At 38.3% G+C, this 16,674-nt stretch overlaps 1 long non-coding RNA gene across 1 annotated transcript; it reads left to right on the top strand.

Annotated features, from left to right (window-relative positions):
- The first annotated feature begins 8,925 nt into the window (after nucleotides 1-8,925).
- On the top strand, nucleotides 8,926-14,499 carry LOC149794745 (uncharacterized). The gene is made up of 2 exons (XR_016422059.1): nucleotides 8,926-9,213; nucleotides 13,821-14,499. It is a non-coding gene; the product is annotated as an uncharacterized LOC149794745 (long non-coding RNA).
- The last annotated feature ends 2,175 nt before the right edge of the window (nucleotides 14,500-16,674 follow it).

Raw genomic sequence — 16,674 nt, forward strand, 5'->3', positions numbered from 1 at the left:
TATTATTATTATTTAGCAGTTTATATATGTCATTACATAAAAGGAGTGTTGGACTTCACAGGTGTTACTTCTGATTTTGAATTCGACCGCGCTCGGCAGTTACGTAATAAATACTGTCTTCCACTCATATATATAACCTTCGGGTTTTAACCACGTGATAGTACTGAACCAATCAGTCATAATAAACAGAATCCGCCAACTAATCAGATGTGGCAAACTGGCAAACCTAAGTCAAGCGCAATTTTTGTGATATTAACCACATAATAATAAGGTTCGATATAGTTCAGTATATAAAACATTCTGACCTTTTTTGTTTCTTACTCTGCGCAAAAAACAGACTAAAACTCTATATCCTAAAATAGTCTGTATAGTTTACAGTAGCAGAACAAGTTCTTTAATGGGTAAACTGTGGCAAACCAATTACAGGGTATAATGGTGCTAAAAGAATTGCGGTTGCCAGGGAAGCTGCAACCACAAGGGTCCGTTAGAAAGAAAATTAGGAGTATCAGTCCATGATTCAAGGGATAGGGGGTCTAACCTTTATCAATATAACACAATGGAAGACACCAACCTGCTAGTTTATCCTAACTGAGTCTGCTAATTTCCAACTTAAGCCAGTCGTAATTGAGAAATATCAAATTTTCAAAACAGTTCGACTAGACGTCTGGACACGTAATGGCCCCTGCAGTGCCGTTTGCATTCGGATAGTCTTGGATTTCACCACTGACCGAAATTTAAGATCCGAACAACCTCGAGTCTGAAGTTCAGCGCTAAATGCAAGCAGACGATATCAAGGAAATAAATATATATTTTATTGTGCCATCTTCGTAACCAACAACTGCTGCTCATCCATTTTCTTTTAAGTTAATATACGGACAACAATAAAAACACAAAATGTATAACTGTTTAAGTGATTACAATAAGTATCGACTTCTATTTTCAATCAATAAGTATGTTTCAGGAGTTAACAATGCACTATGCAACAATGAAACCAGCAATCAACACTAAATTTACCAAAATCAATATTTGTTTTTGCCACCAAAAATTAAACCGCATCAGAATGTACATTAACGATATTTACTGCGGGCTCGAGTTTGTTCGTATCTTAACTTTCGGTCAGTGGTGAAATCCAAGATTATCCAAATGCAAACGGCACTGCCGGGACCATTACTTGTCCAGGCGTCAAATCGGCGAACAATTATTGCATTTTCTCCAATATGGCACAAACTGAACGAAGTGTGTCGCGCTGTTTTGAAAATTGAACTGTTCTTGATTACGACTGGCTCAAGTTGGAAATTATCAGACTCAATTAGGATAAACTAGCAGGATTGGAACAACCGAGGGGTGCGGACTGGTGTCTTCCCTTGTGTTAGGTTGTTACAAGTTAGACCCCCCCCCCATCCATTGATTCATGGACGGATGCTCCTAAGTTTGCTCTTTAGCGAACCCCTGTGGCTGGAACTATGCACAGAATAGATTACATTACTCAATAAATCTTACAGTTTTTATATAAAGTCAGAATATGGCAGGTGTTACTTTCAGCAATAAATTAGCTGTACCTTCATCTGAGTGTAAATGTATGTGAATCACATACCTATATTATCGAACCATCGAGGTCATGGGTCACAAACGAAAATAAAATGGCGTCCATACGAACTTGACTCGATGGATGAAAAGTTCGTTTACCGCGAAACACGAATAACCTAAAACTTCATATTTAATACACGTGTTGTGAAGTGAAGTCAAGCAACCACATAGTGGAGAAAACACATCTGGTATTAAATGGGGGTAATACAGGCGTGTAATTTGTGCAAGAAACGGTGCTGAATGTATTAAGTCAAACCTTGGCAAGCCAAGTGTAATATAATGATCAACATGGTAAAACTTACTAACAGAGATTTCCTACTGGCAAAATAAATTATAGGATTAGCCAACTAGTAATTCAGTATAATTTGACTCCATGGACGACGGGAAGTCTGAGAACATGCCCATGAAGTGGCGCGTTATCGAAAATAGGGAGAAGCTATACGTTAAAATTCATTTAACCATACAGCAACTAATTTACCACAACTACATGCTCTTGCGCTGCCCAAGGTCCAATCTAACACTAATATCTTAAACGAAACATCTCTGATAACATATGGAGATTTCACATGCAGTAGTAAATATCCACCCCAACCCCATTATGGCGCACAGCTGGTTAATCATATGACACTACCCCCATCTTAAAAGTTCTAATTGTCCTGAACTTGTTCATTGTGTTTTTCAAGGTTCTAGACGTAACCTCACATTTGCCTTTTCTATTATTGATCGGATAGAGTCCAAATTCGGATTTCTGAATTTGGCAGTTTCTTCTAAAATATCAAGAAACCCGGACCAAACGCTGACAGGTAATGTTCAGGCTGGATAGGGTCAGACTTGGAGATCCGGTGGCTGGCTCTGGTAACTGCATCATGTCTAGTGGAATATTTTCTGGTTCTGTATTCTAGCCTGATGGGCCTCTGAAGGCAATTCTACACATCTGGATAGGCTCTGGTCGTCTGTGCACCCCGATAGGCTGAGTTCAGATATTGACAACAAAACCCGCATTGGCTTCTCTGATGTCAGGGACGTGTCAAGTGGATCTTAAGCGAATAGCTTGATTTAAACATGGCGGGTTGAGAGTTTATGGCTGCGTCCGCTGATGGTACTGAGCAAGGGTGATCTGGTAAGTCTCTGACGCAGATATGGTCTTTCTGTAGAGACTAGAGATTTAACTGGAAGGAAACCCTAATTTCTTGCATAATTTTTCCTTAATGGACTCGTTTTTAACCTCAAACCCTCCAGAGCAGGCCCAGGTGCTATTAGGATCCAAATGCACCATGATCTTACTTGACATACTCTCAAAGTAACGTGTTTCTTTTAATATGTTGTCAGAAAGATTTAACATCGTACCAGGGTGAAAATTCCTAACCTTCAGAACAGAAATATGCCCTAGTATTGCCATTCCCCAGTTGCACAGAGTCAAACTGAGCATCTTCATCCCCAACAGCTGATGTGATAGGTGAATAGGGCTCGGGTTCTTCCAGCCTAGGCCTCTTATGAGAGTTATCGTGCCGACTCGCATCCCTTGTACAAGACACACATCCTTCAATCCATTCGTTGCTTGAATGACTGAGGCGCCAGCACCTATTCAACCAATTTGAAATGGTCCATCGTGCCATTTTAGCAGGCTCACTATGATACTTGCATGGCCGTACAATCCACATATAATACTTTGGATATAGTGCTAGATAAAACCCATTTGGATCACCGAAATAATCATTAGACAGGCTTTAAATGTCCAGCCTATGCTGCCTGAAGACATGTTTTTTCAAATTGTTTATTTTTTAAAAACAATTCCCCTCCAATGTCACCATGGGCATATGACACACATACAATCCTGTGGCGGGCCAGCCAAGTGGGCATTGAGATGTCTCGTTGAAAATTCAGGCAGCACTTCATTCTGGAAGGACAACAGAAGGAATCATTGTAAACAGCCCTGTCTTCTTGTTATACGTGTGCGGGTGTGTGGTATCACTCAGCACACGGAGTTAACTACCATCCTGGAAATGGATTCTTGATGAATTCTTGATGAATTTGTAAAGTATCAAATGCAAGAGTGTTCCCTTTATAGAGTAATCCCAGATGTTTTAGAGTGTTCGCAAGAAGAATCCACCAAATCATGAGAATAGCCTTGTTATTCCCAATCCCGGGAAGCTCAGCTCTGATTGATCAGGTCAGAGCTTTATAGATCCCATTTGACTTTCGGTAGCTACCTATTAAAACAGACACTGTTGTGCCGGTGTCACCTGTCCCATGTGGCCTGCCTCCCCTCTCACAGTATGGAACTCTTTCACCCACTACGTCATCCTCAGAATCCTACAAAACTGAACACAACCTCAGGGCTGGTGATCAAGAAAATAAGAAGGAAAGAAGAGTATGTATAACTGAACAGAAACTTTCTTCAACTCTTTCAGTCTTTTGTCCCAATTGTAAATCCATTGTGGTAGGTGCTGTCCTTGATACAGCATCAGTCTATCAATATGGTATGCTTTAGCCGGTTATTTTTGAACTTTCTTCACCATATAAGTTATATCATCTATTTTCTTCATAATAAGGTAGGGACCCTTCCAGGGTGATGTCATCTTTTGTCATACACCTACTTTACACAAAGGTCATGAAGCTAAACAGGTTGATCCACTTTAAATGATCCATATTTTGCCTTTAAATTATAATATCTTTTCTGGTAACTAGCATTTTGTTGTAAGTATTTCCGTGCTAGTTTATGAGCTTGTTTCGTTTTTTTAAATCCTGCAATCCCTCGGTGTAATCATCGCATGCATTCTCTTTATAATGTTTTCATGGACAGGTTCCCCAATAACAGCTAACATTGGCAGTATCACTTCTCTGCCCAATATCGTCAAATTTGGGCTTTTGCTAGTTCTCGTGTGTCAATGCTTTGTATGTCATCATCACTTGCGGCAGATACCAGTCCCAGTTATTTTGATCCTTTTCTCAATACATTATTATCGCAAGTGTTCGATTAAATATTTCCACAAGGCCATTTGCTTGAGGTCTTAGTGGTGTTGTTCTTGTTTTATTGATGGATAAGAAGTCACACATGCCGCGAAAAATCTTTGATTCTAAGCATTTACCCTGATCTGAGTGAAACTGGAGAGGAGTGCCAAACCTGCAGACAAATTCGTTGACAACGGCTTTGGTTACTGTTAGTGTTTCTTGCTCTGTTATAGGTATGGCCTTTGTCCACTTTGTGAAGCTGTCACAAAGTGTCATTATGTACTTATTACCATTATTTGTACATGGAAGTGGTCCTAAGATATCAAGGGCAACATTGTCCATAGTTTCACCAACTAAATATTGTCCCAAGGGTGCACGATTCTCCTTATTGGAAGAAGTACGTGTGGCACACTTGTCAAACCTTTTACAGTAATCATTAACATATTTTTTTTTCATTGCATGCCAGTATTAGTGCTGTTTAATTATTCCCAATACTTTTGAGCACAAAGATGATGAGCAGTTGGAATGTCGTGATAGTATCTGAGAACATTATATCTGAGTGTTCTGGCACTATTAGCTGAGAAAGCTTGGAACCACCGTTGTATAGCATTCTACCATGCAACTCAAGCCGATCCCATTGTAGGCATAAGGTTTCAGTGAGGACTAATTTTCAGATATACGATGCCATTCCGAACGAGCGCACCCTTCACCTACGGCTACCATAATCGGTGCAATATTTGGGTCTTCGAGCTGACGATTTCTAACTTCGGATGGTTCCCATTTACAGAGCATTTCTTGGCTTGCGAAGAAAGCAAACTCTTTATCAGCAGTTTAATATCCTGTAATATCTCTGGATATAACTCTGTTGTATCTGAACAAATCAATTTCTTATCAGTTTCTACCTCACACTGTGTTGACACTTTTAAGTCCAATCAATCTGTGTTCACTGTCTTCATCTGAATCCACGTTTCTTTGAACTTCCTCTTGCCTCCTACAGGTGACACATGGATGTCTTGACATTGCTTGAGCGTTGGAATGTTTCTGGCCAGGGCGATGGGATACATTGATATTATATGTGCTCGGTTCCTGAAGCCACCTTGCAACGTGTCCAGTAGAGTCACGCAAGTTCTTAATCCTGCTAATAACTGCATTATCCATTCTCAAAAATATTTCTTGTCCATAGAAATATGAATGAAAGTTTCATAGAGCCGTAATAACAGTAAGTAATTGTTCCCTTTTCACACAGTATGACTTCTAATGAACGTTCATAGCCTTACTCATATAAGCTATGACTCTTTCTGTTTGATCACATTCCTGATATTAATGAGAGTATACATTAAAGTATAACCTTTTGAGTCAATCATATTTTGCCATTGACGTACATGTGCCGCGTAGTTTACCTGTTTTGAAAATAGAGTCGATTGTTTACGATGTGTGCAGTGGAGAAGACAATGTTTAATTCATCCATGGAACAGGATTCCTAAAGTTGAATCGAATTAATAATAAAATTCCCCATGCCTATCAGTAAAAAGCATCTAAAGCGATCTTGAGGTATGGCTGGATATTATCGGAAATTCTGCTCAATCTTTCCTATAATACACAAACGATCAATTTGTTGAGTAGGTGAACCAGGTTTTATTGGTCTGATAAATGTCAGGCTTTTTATAAATTAAGGGCCATTCATACATCTGCAGCAGTTCCTTCAGCTTCAAATATCATTCAATCATTAAAAATGTATGTTGATGCAAGTGATATAGAGGTCTGTGGAATATTGATTGAAGAAGATGAAAATGGTATGGATGATATCCCTTATCTGGTACGCTTGAAGAAATCCTCCGATACCATGAAACTATCGATATGCTTAAGAATTTCCCGTGCTTTCATTGGTACGTGGTCTTTGTCCACAGGCTTGCCGAATGTTACGATGATTCGGTCAGTAAACCCTGCTTCGCTGTCATCAGTGCGTTAATACTTTGCCTGTGTGTACTGTTTCAGTGGAATGTGAGCCAGCTATATGGAGTATCTTTAAGGAAAACACTAATGTTGCTTTCGGAACCATCCCACTTTTCGCGCCTGGAACCCTCAGTTCCAAGAAACAACAAATTATTTATTCGTGTCTATGATTATAAATTGTCCAATCTATACTCAAGATTAGCATTTCTTATAGACAAAATCCTTTTCTGTTAAGGCCCGGCCCTAGGATGTGCGGGGCCCAAGGCAGCATGCGATGAGCGCGGAGCCCCCCCCCCCCAAAAAAAAACAAAAAAACAACAACACAGCATTGCCTGAAAGCGCGGGGCCCAAGGTGCTTGTCTCGTTCGCCTTGCCATATGTTTCTATTATCAGAGCTCCTGATTACCAGCTCGCTTTTCTGAGGAACAAACATTCAGAGATTTATGCTCAAATCCTGACTGATATCAGAATCTGAATGCACTTTAAGGAATAAATAGGTCACACGAACTTCTCCGAATTCGCCAATTTAGAAAGTTGATTTCCTACTTGAATTCCCCTTTCCAGTCCCTGGTTGACAACCAAAGCGAAACTGAAGTCATCCTCGTCTGAAGAAGTATATTGGTTAAAGCTGTTTTTTCAGCCACATGTATTGTAGTTTAATTGTTCCACAATGCTAAACCGTAATAACGCTGGTGAGCCTGTGGCTAGAGGTGCGCAGTATCATCGGTATACCGGTTTACCGCGGTATTTTTTCCGGTGGTACGTACCACGTACTTTTTCACTCCACCGGTACGTTGGTAGTTTCTGTCAGTAAGGAATGTACGAAAATTCCCGAGCAATCTTGTTACAGTTTAATTGATATTAACATCGTGTTTTCATTATTATGATAAAATAGTTCAATAAATTAAGTTTCTTCTCACAAAATGGTTTTTATCTGTCAAAAAGTAATGCTGAATATTACAAATATAATTTAACTAAATATCCATTTAATCTTACATGACTGGTCTGGCGTGCGATACACATATTCACTCGGTCATTCAGACCACTCCAGTGGCCAAGTGGTTAGAGCCTCCGCCTCGGATGCGGAAGTTTGCGGGTTCGAGCCCCGGCCGAATCAGACCAAAGACTTATCCAATTGGTACTAACAGCTGCCTCGCTGGGCGATCAGCATTAAGAGGTTAGTGTTAGAAATGGTCGACCTGGCGTCAGGATAATGTGACTATGTGGGATATAATACTACATATCTGCGGAATGATACCCTAGTGTTAGACATCACTATAATCTGCCACACTGCAGATATTTAGCGATATGACTGAATTTTTTTTTTAAAGCTACCTTAAAAATCCAACACACACACTAAGACCTATAACTTATTGTACAATTTTAAATACTAAATATTAATCCACTTACAATATATCCGGAATGATTTACTGCTGTACATTTTAAATATTAAAAAATGCCAGCACACGTTTGTATTTTAAAGAAAGGAAGCCATATTTGATGAAAATGGTGGCTTTTTCCGCTGGGGATAATGGGAGAGTAACATAAGTATCCATGAGCAGTTTATGCGCATCTCATGGTATCTAGGCCGATAAACTAGGGTTAGTTTGAGCTGGACAATAATATCTGAGAGAGAGAGAGAGAGAGAGAGAGAGAGTTTAAGTGTAAGGACTTACCATTTGTCTATTAAAATTACCGAGAAATCTACCTTGTTTCGCAAATCTGAGGATGAATCTGACATTTGCAACCTAAAGGTAGGCGTATCACAGAGAGCAGGATCTGTGTTGATTGTGACGCAAAGTTAGAAGAATTACATCATCTTACAATAATTGCTGTTGAGACAATTCATTACTGGAACACACGCTGGAAATTGTATGATTGGTTACATATTAAATTATTCCTATTGTTCAAGTAGAAAATAATGAGAAGAAATTAGAACAATATTGTTTAGAATTTCTTGTTAAATAATACCCAAACGAGTCAGTCTTAAAAGTCTAGCCAACATGTTAGAAAGAGTCTAGCCAGCATGTTAGAAATAGACCGAATCTTCGTTTTCTTTAACATATATGCTTCACTTATCACCTTTTTTTAAGTAAAATACATCAATAATTTCTTGTAATGAATACATAAAAGTAAAGAGTTTGAACGTACTGTAAAATGATGAGCTTTTGTATAAAATTTAAGAACTATTATTCTGTAAGAAGAGTCTGTTAATTCAGTAAGTATGGTGTATTAAGAAAGGATCCCCTCCTGGTCCAAAACTCATGTTCTGTTAGAGAAGAAAGGACAAATCCGCTTGCCTATGGCTGCAGCATAAATCAATTCGTATATCCTGTATAACAGTTTTAAAACTTGAAAACTTAAAAGTAGATCACCATCTCAGCCATGCATACAGACTGATGACACAACTGCACAGTATATATTTAGGCCTAGCTCGGGTTACTCACGTCACATGGGGATTTTTCAGAGGTTGTACAATATCTTTCATAAAACGCGAAATGCCTTACTTTTTTAAGTATACATTACAAAAATTGAAAACAATGTGTGACTAAAATGGTGACATGCAATGAGTACAAAACCACGTAGGTGTTGTGTTCCTGGTCGGGGAAAGAACGTGTTTGATGCGGCTGAGGAACATACGACTCGGCTTGACTGGCTCTACATATTTCTACGCCGTATCCGACTCAGCATTTCCGACCACTGAGAATAAAGCACATGCAGGTTTGTCTATACTGTATATTTATACTTCTATAGTTACATGTTTGACAGATGATATGTATGCCAACGTGGTGACCAAACTGACTTCAGTGAAACATATTCGAGCTAAATTTCATTTTCGGAAACGTTTCGGATTAAAAAATCCAAACAAATACATGTGATGTTTTAATTATTTACTAGCTTATATGAATGTATCAAGTATATGCATTCATTTGTAAGGCTGCTCACTTTAGTTACAGCCTCTAGAGTGCAAATTAATATTTAACACACATAGCAAATTCATCTACTATAACGTGTTGGCCATTTAATGTTTGGGGTGGGTGGTGCGACTTTATTTTAAGATTAAATATTTTCTTTTCTTTTATCTCAAGATAATTAATATTTTTCCAGATAGTATCATGGATATAATATGTTGCTATTTTGTTAGAAATCAGAGAAAACAAATTTTCTAATTATTGACACACATAAATTGAATATAAAGCTGTCAGGCCCCACCCCAAATCACAGAATTATTAGTCCCTAATAATATTGCGGTATACCGTGGCATGTATCGCAGGTACGTTTAAAAATAATGCGGTATAACGCGGTACTAAATTTTTCGCGGTACCCAGTGTCACGGAATTATGTATGAGTTATATCAATATGTATATGTTGTAAAAAATGTACTCGGGTTTCGTTGCCGCGTACAGCGTCACCCGAGGGTGGTATATTTTTTCGGCTTTGGTTATTTTGAAATCCTGAGCGAAACTCAGACCATGCTGCACGTGCGAATTGCCTGCAGCGGGAAAACCTAAGTACCTAGCTGCGCATATCTGTCGCAGCTAGTGTACATAAAGAGCAAATTCTCTATAACCAAATTACATTACGACGAGTCTTGTCAGAAAGCTTACCCCTTTACGGGAGAGTTGCATTGAAATGCAGAAGGTATAGCATCATAATCAACATCCGGTCGCCCAAAGGAACGAGGTCAGAGACTGAGTTTTTCCGCGTGATCAAAAAGGATAGGTAAAACATCTCTATCTGCTATCACGCGAACAACAGTAGGTCGTACACAACAGTACACCAATATTATTTTAGCCATAACCGTGGTTTAAAATTAAGCTATTTCTTAATAAAGCCCTTTTAAGAGCTATTAACCCCCAAGAAAATGGCCACTAATATAAACACACATATAAGCGGCGAGGCATTCCTCAAGCAATTTTTTAAGACAGAGGAAAAAGAAATTTAACAAGGACGCCTTTTTAAGGCATACGGTGACCCTTGGGCACAAGCAATCGATTTCTCCGAGGTAAACAGCACTGAACGACCTACCACAAAGGAGGTCATAGAAGCCCTAGCTGCTAGAGGGATTAACTCTGAAAACATTGATACACTGTCTAACATTGGGAGGGGAATTTTCATCCCATATCCCAAGAAAAAAGAGCTTCTATTGCCCAAAGGCAATATAATCCTGTGCGAGAGGGTGGTCAAAGTGACCCAGCCCCCCCCCCCCATCACAACATTAATACAAAGCAAGTTTGCCGACATCTATGTGTCAAGATTTCCAAAAGAAATCCCTCTGGAAGTGTTCCGTGAAGGATTTGAAAGTAGAACTGGAATACTTGTCTACAATACAAAATACGATACATATAAGGCAATCCCAGTGCTCTGCACCGGGAACATTATTGTAAGAGTAAACTATCAGGATGCTGCACACATCCCAGAATTTATCAAAATCTATGGACTACCGGTCCAAACCTGGTTCTACAATTACCACATGGTACGCACTTGTGGCAAATGTGGGAAAAAGGGTCATGATAAATGGCGATGCACTTACAAAAAAAACCTAAACAACAGAACCAGGATGAGCTAGAAATTGACTTAGAAAATTAATCTAATAACAAATCAGTAACACAAAAGAACATAACTTATGCACAGGTGGTAAGTGCAAACCCACCAACAACCAAACAGAACACACCAAAAACAACACAACAACAAGAACAAGAATCGGATACAGAACATGACGAAATGTTGGTTGAGGCAGAAAATGACGAACATCCAACTATCACACCACAAAATCAAACACAGTGACATGGAGACTAATACAAGACCAACTACACCATCAGCCTCAAGACGCAGAAGAAACAAACGAAAAGCAAAATCACCTAAACAAGAACTCAAAAAGAAACCCACAAAAGAAACAGAAAAAACGAAACGTCCGACAACACATACACTAACAGAAGCAATAGAGACACCAATGACACAAGGAACAAAGAAAATAATAACATTGTTAAAGGAAATGACACAACCAACAGCACTTATCCTCCCAATCTATGAACAACAAAAACAGCACACGAAACAACACCACAAGCATCAACACAAGCAACAACTACACCACCAAATGATCATAGCTACACAGCACAAAAACTACAAAACTCCACCAACAAGCCCCAGGAAACAAAAAGTGCCTGAGGGACCCCAAAAATGAGCAACCAAAACAAAACACAGCAAAAAATACCAACTACACCAAAAACAACAGAAAGTATTATAAGAAATGACCATTTAATCATACTTTTATAAACCAAAACCGATATAAACAATAGAAAACAAATTCTGTCATATCATGGATAAAAACGGAATAAAACTACTCTCATGCAATGTTAACGGTCTAAATCCAAACAACTAACAAATTAATAAACTTAGCAATGAACTTTGACGTTATATGTCTACAAGAAATTCACAAATTTCAATTCCTTTTGTGAATAGCATCTTACATGCTAGCTAAAAAAAAGCATCAATTTAAGACAAACACCTTGGAAAAGCTATAAAACTAGCTATCCTGAAGGGAACCAAAGGAAATGTCTTATATTTAAAACAAAATATACTCTTTAACTGCCCTCTCGCAAAAAAACCACGCTTATGAACTAATACAGATATTAAAAAATAACAAAAATACAGGAAGGACTGGGTTTTATGCCTATTAGGCGCTCAAAAGAGGAAAACCCAGACCCCCCCTCCGTATCAGATATAACAAATAATATGACAAAACACTACAATACAAAACACATTCTAATAAAATGTACAAGCACCAGGGTACTGTACAATAAAAAACTAACAAGCAATTAAGGTAACATATATTTCTTAGACAATCTGGAACTCATTCTCAATTTGGCACAATATCACATACAAAAAGTATTCACGGTAGCCCCAGACCATCCATCGAACTGTATGTTTATATTATATTATATATATATATATATATATATATATATATATATATATATATATATATATATATATATATATATATATATATATTATTTGGTACACATAATCCCAAGCCGAGCAACTAAACTATGTCCAAATTTAAGCAATTGCATTATTCTCGTGATCCTGTTACAACACAAATAATAATTTTAATCATGTCCGCGTGATTGAACATTTCAATCCCTTTTCAGAAATGAAGCGTCAATATGCTTCAAAATGAAAATCTAAATACAAAAGGGGATGTTTTCCATCACGTCCGTGTGATGGAGACTTTCGATCCCTTTTTGTACATGAGGTGCCCAGGTACCTACTTGTATAACCAACACATAAAACAAATACTAAATACACAAGCAAATGCAAATATAAAATACATACTCATCCCTAATGGAAAATCCAGATTAGACCAAACAAGTGCTATGCCACAAAATATACCAAACCTTTTGATACACAGAATAAACAAGTAACTTATGCTAAGGCATAAAATAGACACAAACAACACGCACTCACAAACAGTAAAACAATGCAGTATAGACACTTTATTATTTTTATCATTTGGATCTAAAGGCAAAGCCTCATTTAAAAAATGTTAAGCCTTAAATAAGGAACAAAAACTGAGATGAATTTGATGTGATAATGCCGTCCATACACAAATATGGGGACAATATAAGGGGAAGAAAACTACCTCGAAGTTTATATAACTTTAGAGGGAGCTAGTACTCTCCTAAGTTCTTGTGAGAAAATGGAAATCAGGCCCACTGCCAGCCTAGGCAAAGGGAAGATAGTACATTGTCTCCAATCCTCAAAGGGATACTCAAGCCAATAACATTTGACGAACAAAACGAAGAGTAACCCTGCTAAATTATTTATACTATTTTATTAATTTTATAACACAAACATTTATAACACATTGGTGGGTGGACAGGGAAACCCATAGCATACAACACTATTTGGAAAAAAAAACAGGGTGCCACTTCTATGTCCTAACCAAGCGTATATGTTGGGATGGGACTAAGAGGTGTTAACACCTTTACGGGAGCAAATCTCCAGCTGTAGAGGTAATGAAATTTAAGTATTCTTTATTACTATTCGTTCTATATGATATAATTGTTTCATACTTTAGAACGTTTTAGAATTTGTTATAAATTCTGCAGAGAGTCAATAACTAGGTTATACAACGCCATGTTAGAAATACTAGTCTGGTTCGAGTTAGCTATTTGTTGTAACTGAACAAACAAATTGAATTTAATTATACGCTGCTGCATGCATTGAACGATTAATGTAATGGGTAATGAATTCATGTGCGCGCATGCGTAACATATATCAATGCAGAAGTACTACACGGTTTAGTTGTAATTTTTTTTTAGCTGCCTTATACATGCTGCCATGCCTTATAATGGTTTGATGTGGAGTCACAGAACTCTGTGGTTTCGTGTGACGTATATGCTGTGTTATGATGACGTTGGATCGGAAGAGAGTATTTGTTTTCTCGATGCGAGGGCTCTCGAGGGATCCTACAACAGACTGAGAGGAGCGGACCGTGCGTGGGCGCTTCTCTGGCCTTTGACTAGAGCGAGTGGAACGGGAGTTACATCTTGGACGTCAAATGGGCGCCACGATAGTTATATATATTGTGTTCGACGTTGTTGTTTTCACTATTGCTATCTGAGTTAATTTACATGCATTTGAATATCGTTATTTGAACGACACATTCAAATTTACATGCAATTCAATGTCGTTATATGAACGATATTTTCAAATTTACATGCATTTCAATATCGTTGTATAAACGATACATTCAAGACTTTGTTTATATTGGGGTGTAGATCATATACTTTTATTTTGTTGATCGGTGATAGGACTTAATTCATGTTTGTTTGAAATTACATTTGTTAAATTCATCTTTGAGTTTTTTTCTCGTTAAGTTAATTGTTGTTGATGGTTCCATGTTAGGAACTTTATAATTCTCCATATCTTTTTGTTTATAATGGTGTCAGATTTGTTAATATTTAAATTGCGTTTATAAATAAACATCTTGTAAACGCAGTTGCTTTTGGTGTCTTCCCTAATCCAGTCCCAACCCGGTTTCATCTTGTGACACCCAGCTCTACCTGTAGATGTGGAAAACGACGTCACTCGTAGGTTCTCTTCTGACTCTCTGATTGAATTTTGCAATACGCGTTTTGCTTGATGGAACATTTCAATCAGTTTTCGATCGGCCATAGGCGATATATACAGCTGCATTCTCCTATGCTGTCACCTGTTATCAAGACGACATGACAAGATGTGGGTAAAACTACTGCCATCCACCATCATGCTGTTCAACCCAGATTACGTAGTGTGTGTGAGGGCATTGTGGGCCATCACCAAGATCACAAGCACGGAGAATGTGAAAGAGAAGAATGCACGCAGAAAGACAAGAGTGTCTGATCAGAGTATTAGACAATTCGCGAGAAAAAGCTTGCGAAGAAGACAAGCGAAGGAATGCCACTTGTGTTAATCCATTTTGGGTAAAAGCCCAAATGTTTTTTTTTAGGGCCACCCATATCACTAGAAAAGAGATACTAATCATTTACCCAAACTTTGCGTTTGCATACGTATGAATTTGTATATGCGTGTCTATGTTGCCTGGAACTAAAACTTAAAACCCTCTACCCCTTCTCTTGTTTGTTTGTATGAGTGGTATAGTGCGGTGTCCATAAGCACTTCCTATCGTTGTGCGTGATAGCATGTGTGTATATATGTGTGTGTATATATGTGTCAGTAAGTGTATAAACACTCTCACTCGTTTAGTTTAATACCCGGGTTTGTGTATGAATAGTATCAAAAAAGCGGAAGCTGGATTGTAGGAGTGTATGGTACGAATAAAATGAAAAAGCGGTTGTTGGATTGAAGGTTGTGTGTTTGGAATGAACTTAAATGGAGGTTGCTGGATTGTAGTTTTTGTTTGGATTGTAATTAAAACAATGTGGTGAATAGTAGGGCGTGTGTCCGGATTGTAGAGAAATGTGCTGGATTTTCCCCTATTGCCTCGGAGTGACCGATCTGGAACTAAATTTCTATGGGGCATATAGAGTGGCCCACCAATATAAACCTATGGACAGTTTCAACTTGGGATTTCTCTACTGTCCCAGAATGGCATGTAATATAAACCTATGGCGTAATGTTATTTCTCTTTAAGCCTTAGATAGACACCTGTGTGTGTGTGAGAGAGATTAGGACTTTTAACGTAGCTTAAAGAACTTTTCAGCCATATCGCTACGATGTCTGCAGTGTGGCAGCTTAGTGATGTCTAGCACTGAGGCATCATGCCGCAGATATGTAGCATTATGTCCCACCTAGGCCGACCAGTCCTAACACTAGCCTCTTAATGCTGAGCGCCTAGAGAGGCAGCTGTTAGTACCATTTTGTAAGTCTTTGGTATGACTCGGCCTTGGTTCGAACCCACGACCTCCCGCTTCCGAGGCGGACGCATTTTCCACTAGGCCACCTGAGTGCTGATAGACACGTATAATTATTTACTTACCCTTGATTTCTTAATGGATGTTTTTATTTATTAATGGTGTTCGCATTTACAGTGACTCCTTTCAGTAACTTACGAGTCATTTTGACACTAAGAAAGTTTCCTTTTCAAAGAGTTACCACACATCTCTGAGAAGTCAAGAAAAGCAGAATGTCAAAATGCTGGTGATTTTTCAGCTGGTCAGGAAACGTTACAGTTACTATTGACAACCGATATTTTCAAGACTGGCATTTTATTGATACATGGTCATGCCAAAGGGAAGATACAAACATATATTTTTATCATCATGTTATCACGTTTCACAACATAAATGTTGCCAAGCTGACAATCGATATGAGTACTGTAATTGTCTCAGCCGATTCCCATCACCTTGCACACAATCCATGCTGTTGTAATCTATTTATAAAGCAGGTAATATCTGGACAACTGCTTAATGGCCGAAGTCTAGTAATAACATAGAAATGATCTGGTTCTCTTTTCCAATCAGTCATCTTCCTTTTAATGGTGGCCACGTGGTCCTATTTACATTGTAAGCTTGCCTAATATGGATAATTTAGAGATGGTGAAAATTGAGATGGTTGAAAGTCTTTTTTCAAATCAAAGTTGCTGACATTTCTCTGTGTGATGGCGCGACCATGTGTTAATAATGCTTCACAGTGTTGAACATTCGATTGATCTGGAGCAAGCATAATGATGTC

The sequence above is a fragment of the Sinohyriopsis cumingii genome, chromosome 7 (assembly GCF_028554795.1).
Source record: "Sinohyriopsis cumingii isolate HCF-2022 chromosome 7, ASM2855479v2, whole genome shotgun sequence".
In the NCBI taxonomy this organism is placed as follows: Eukaryota; Metazoa; Mollusca; class Bivalvia; order Unionida; family Unionidae; genus Sinohyriopsis; species Sinohyriopsis cumingii.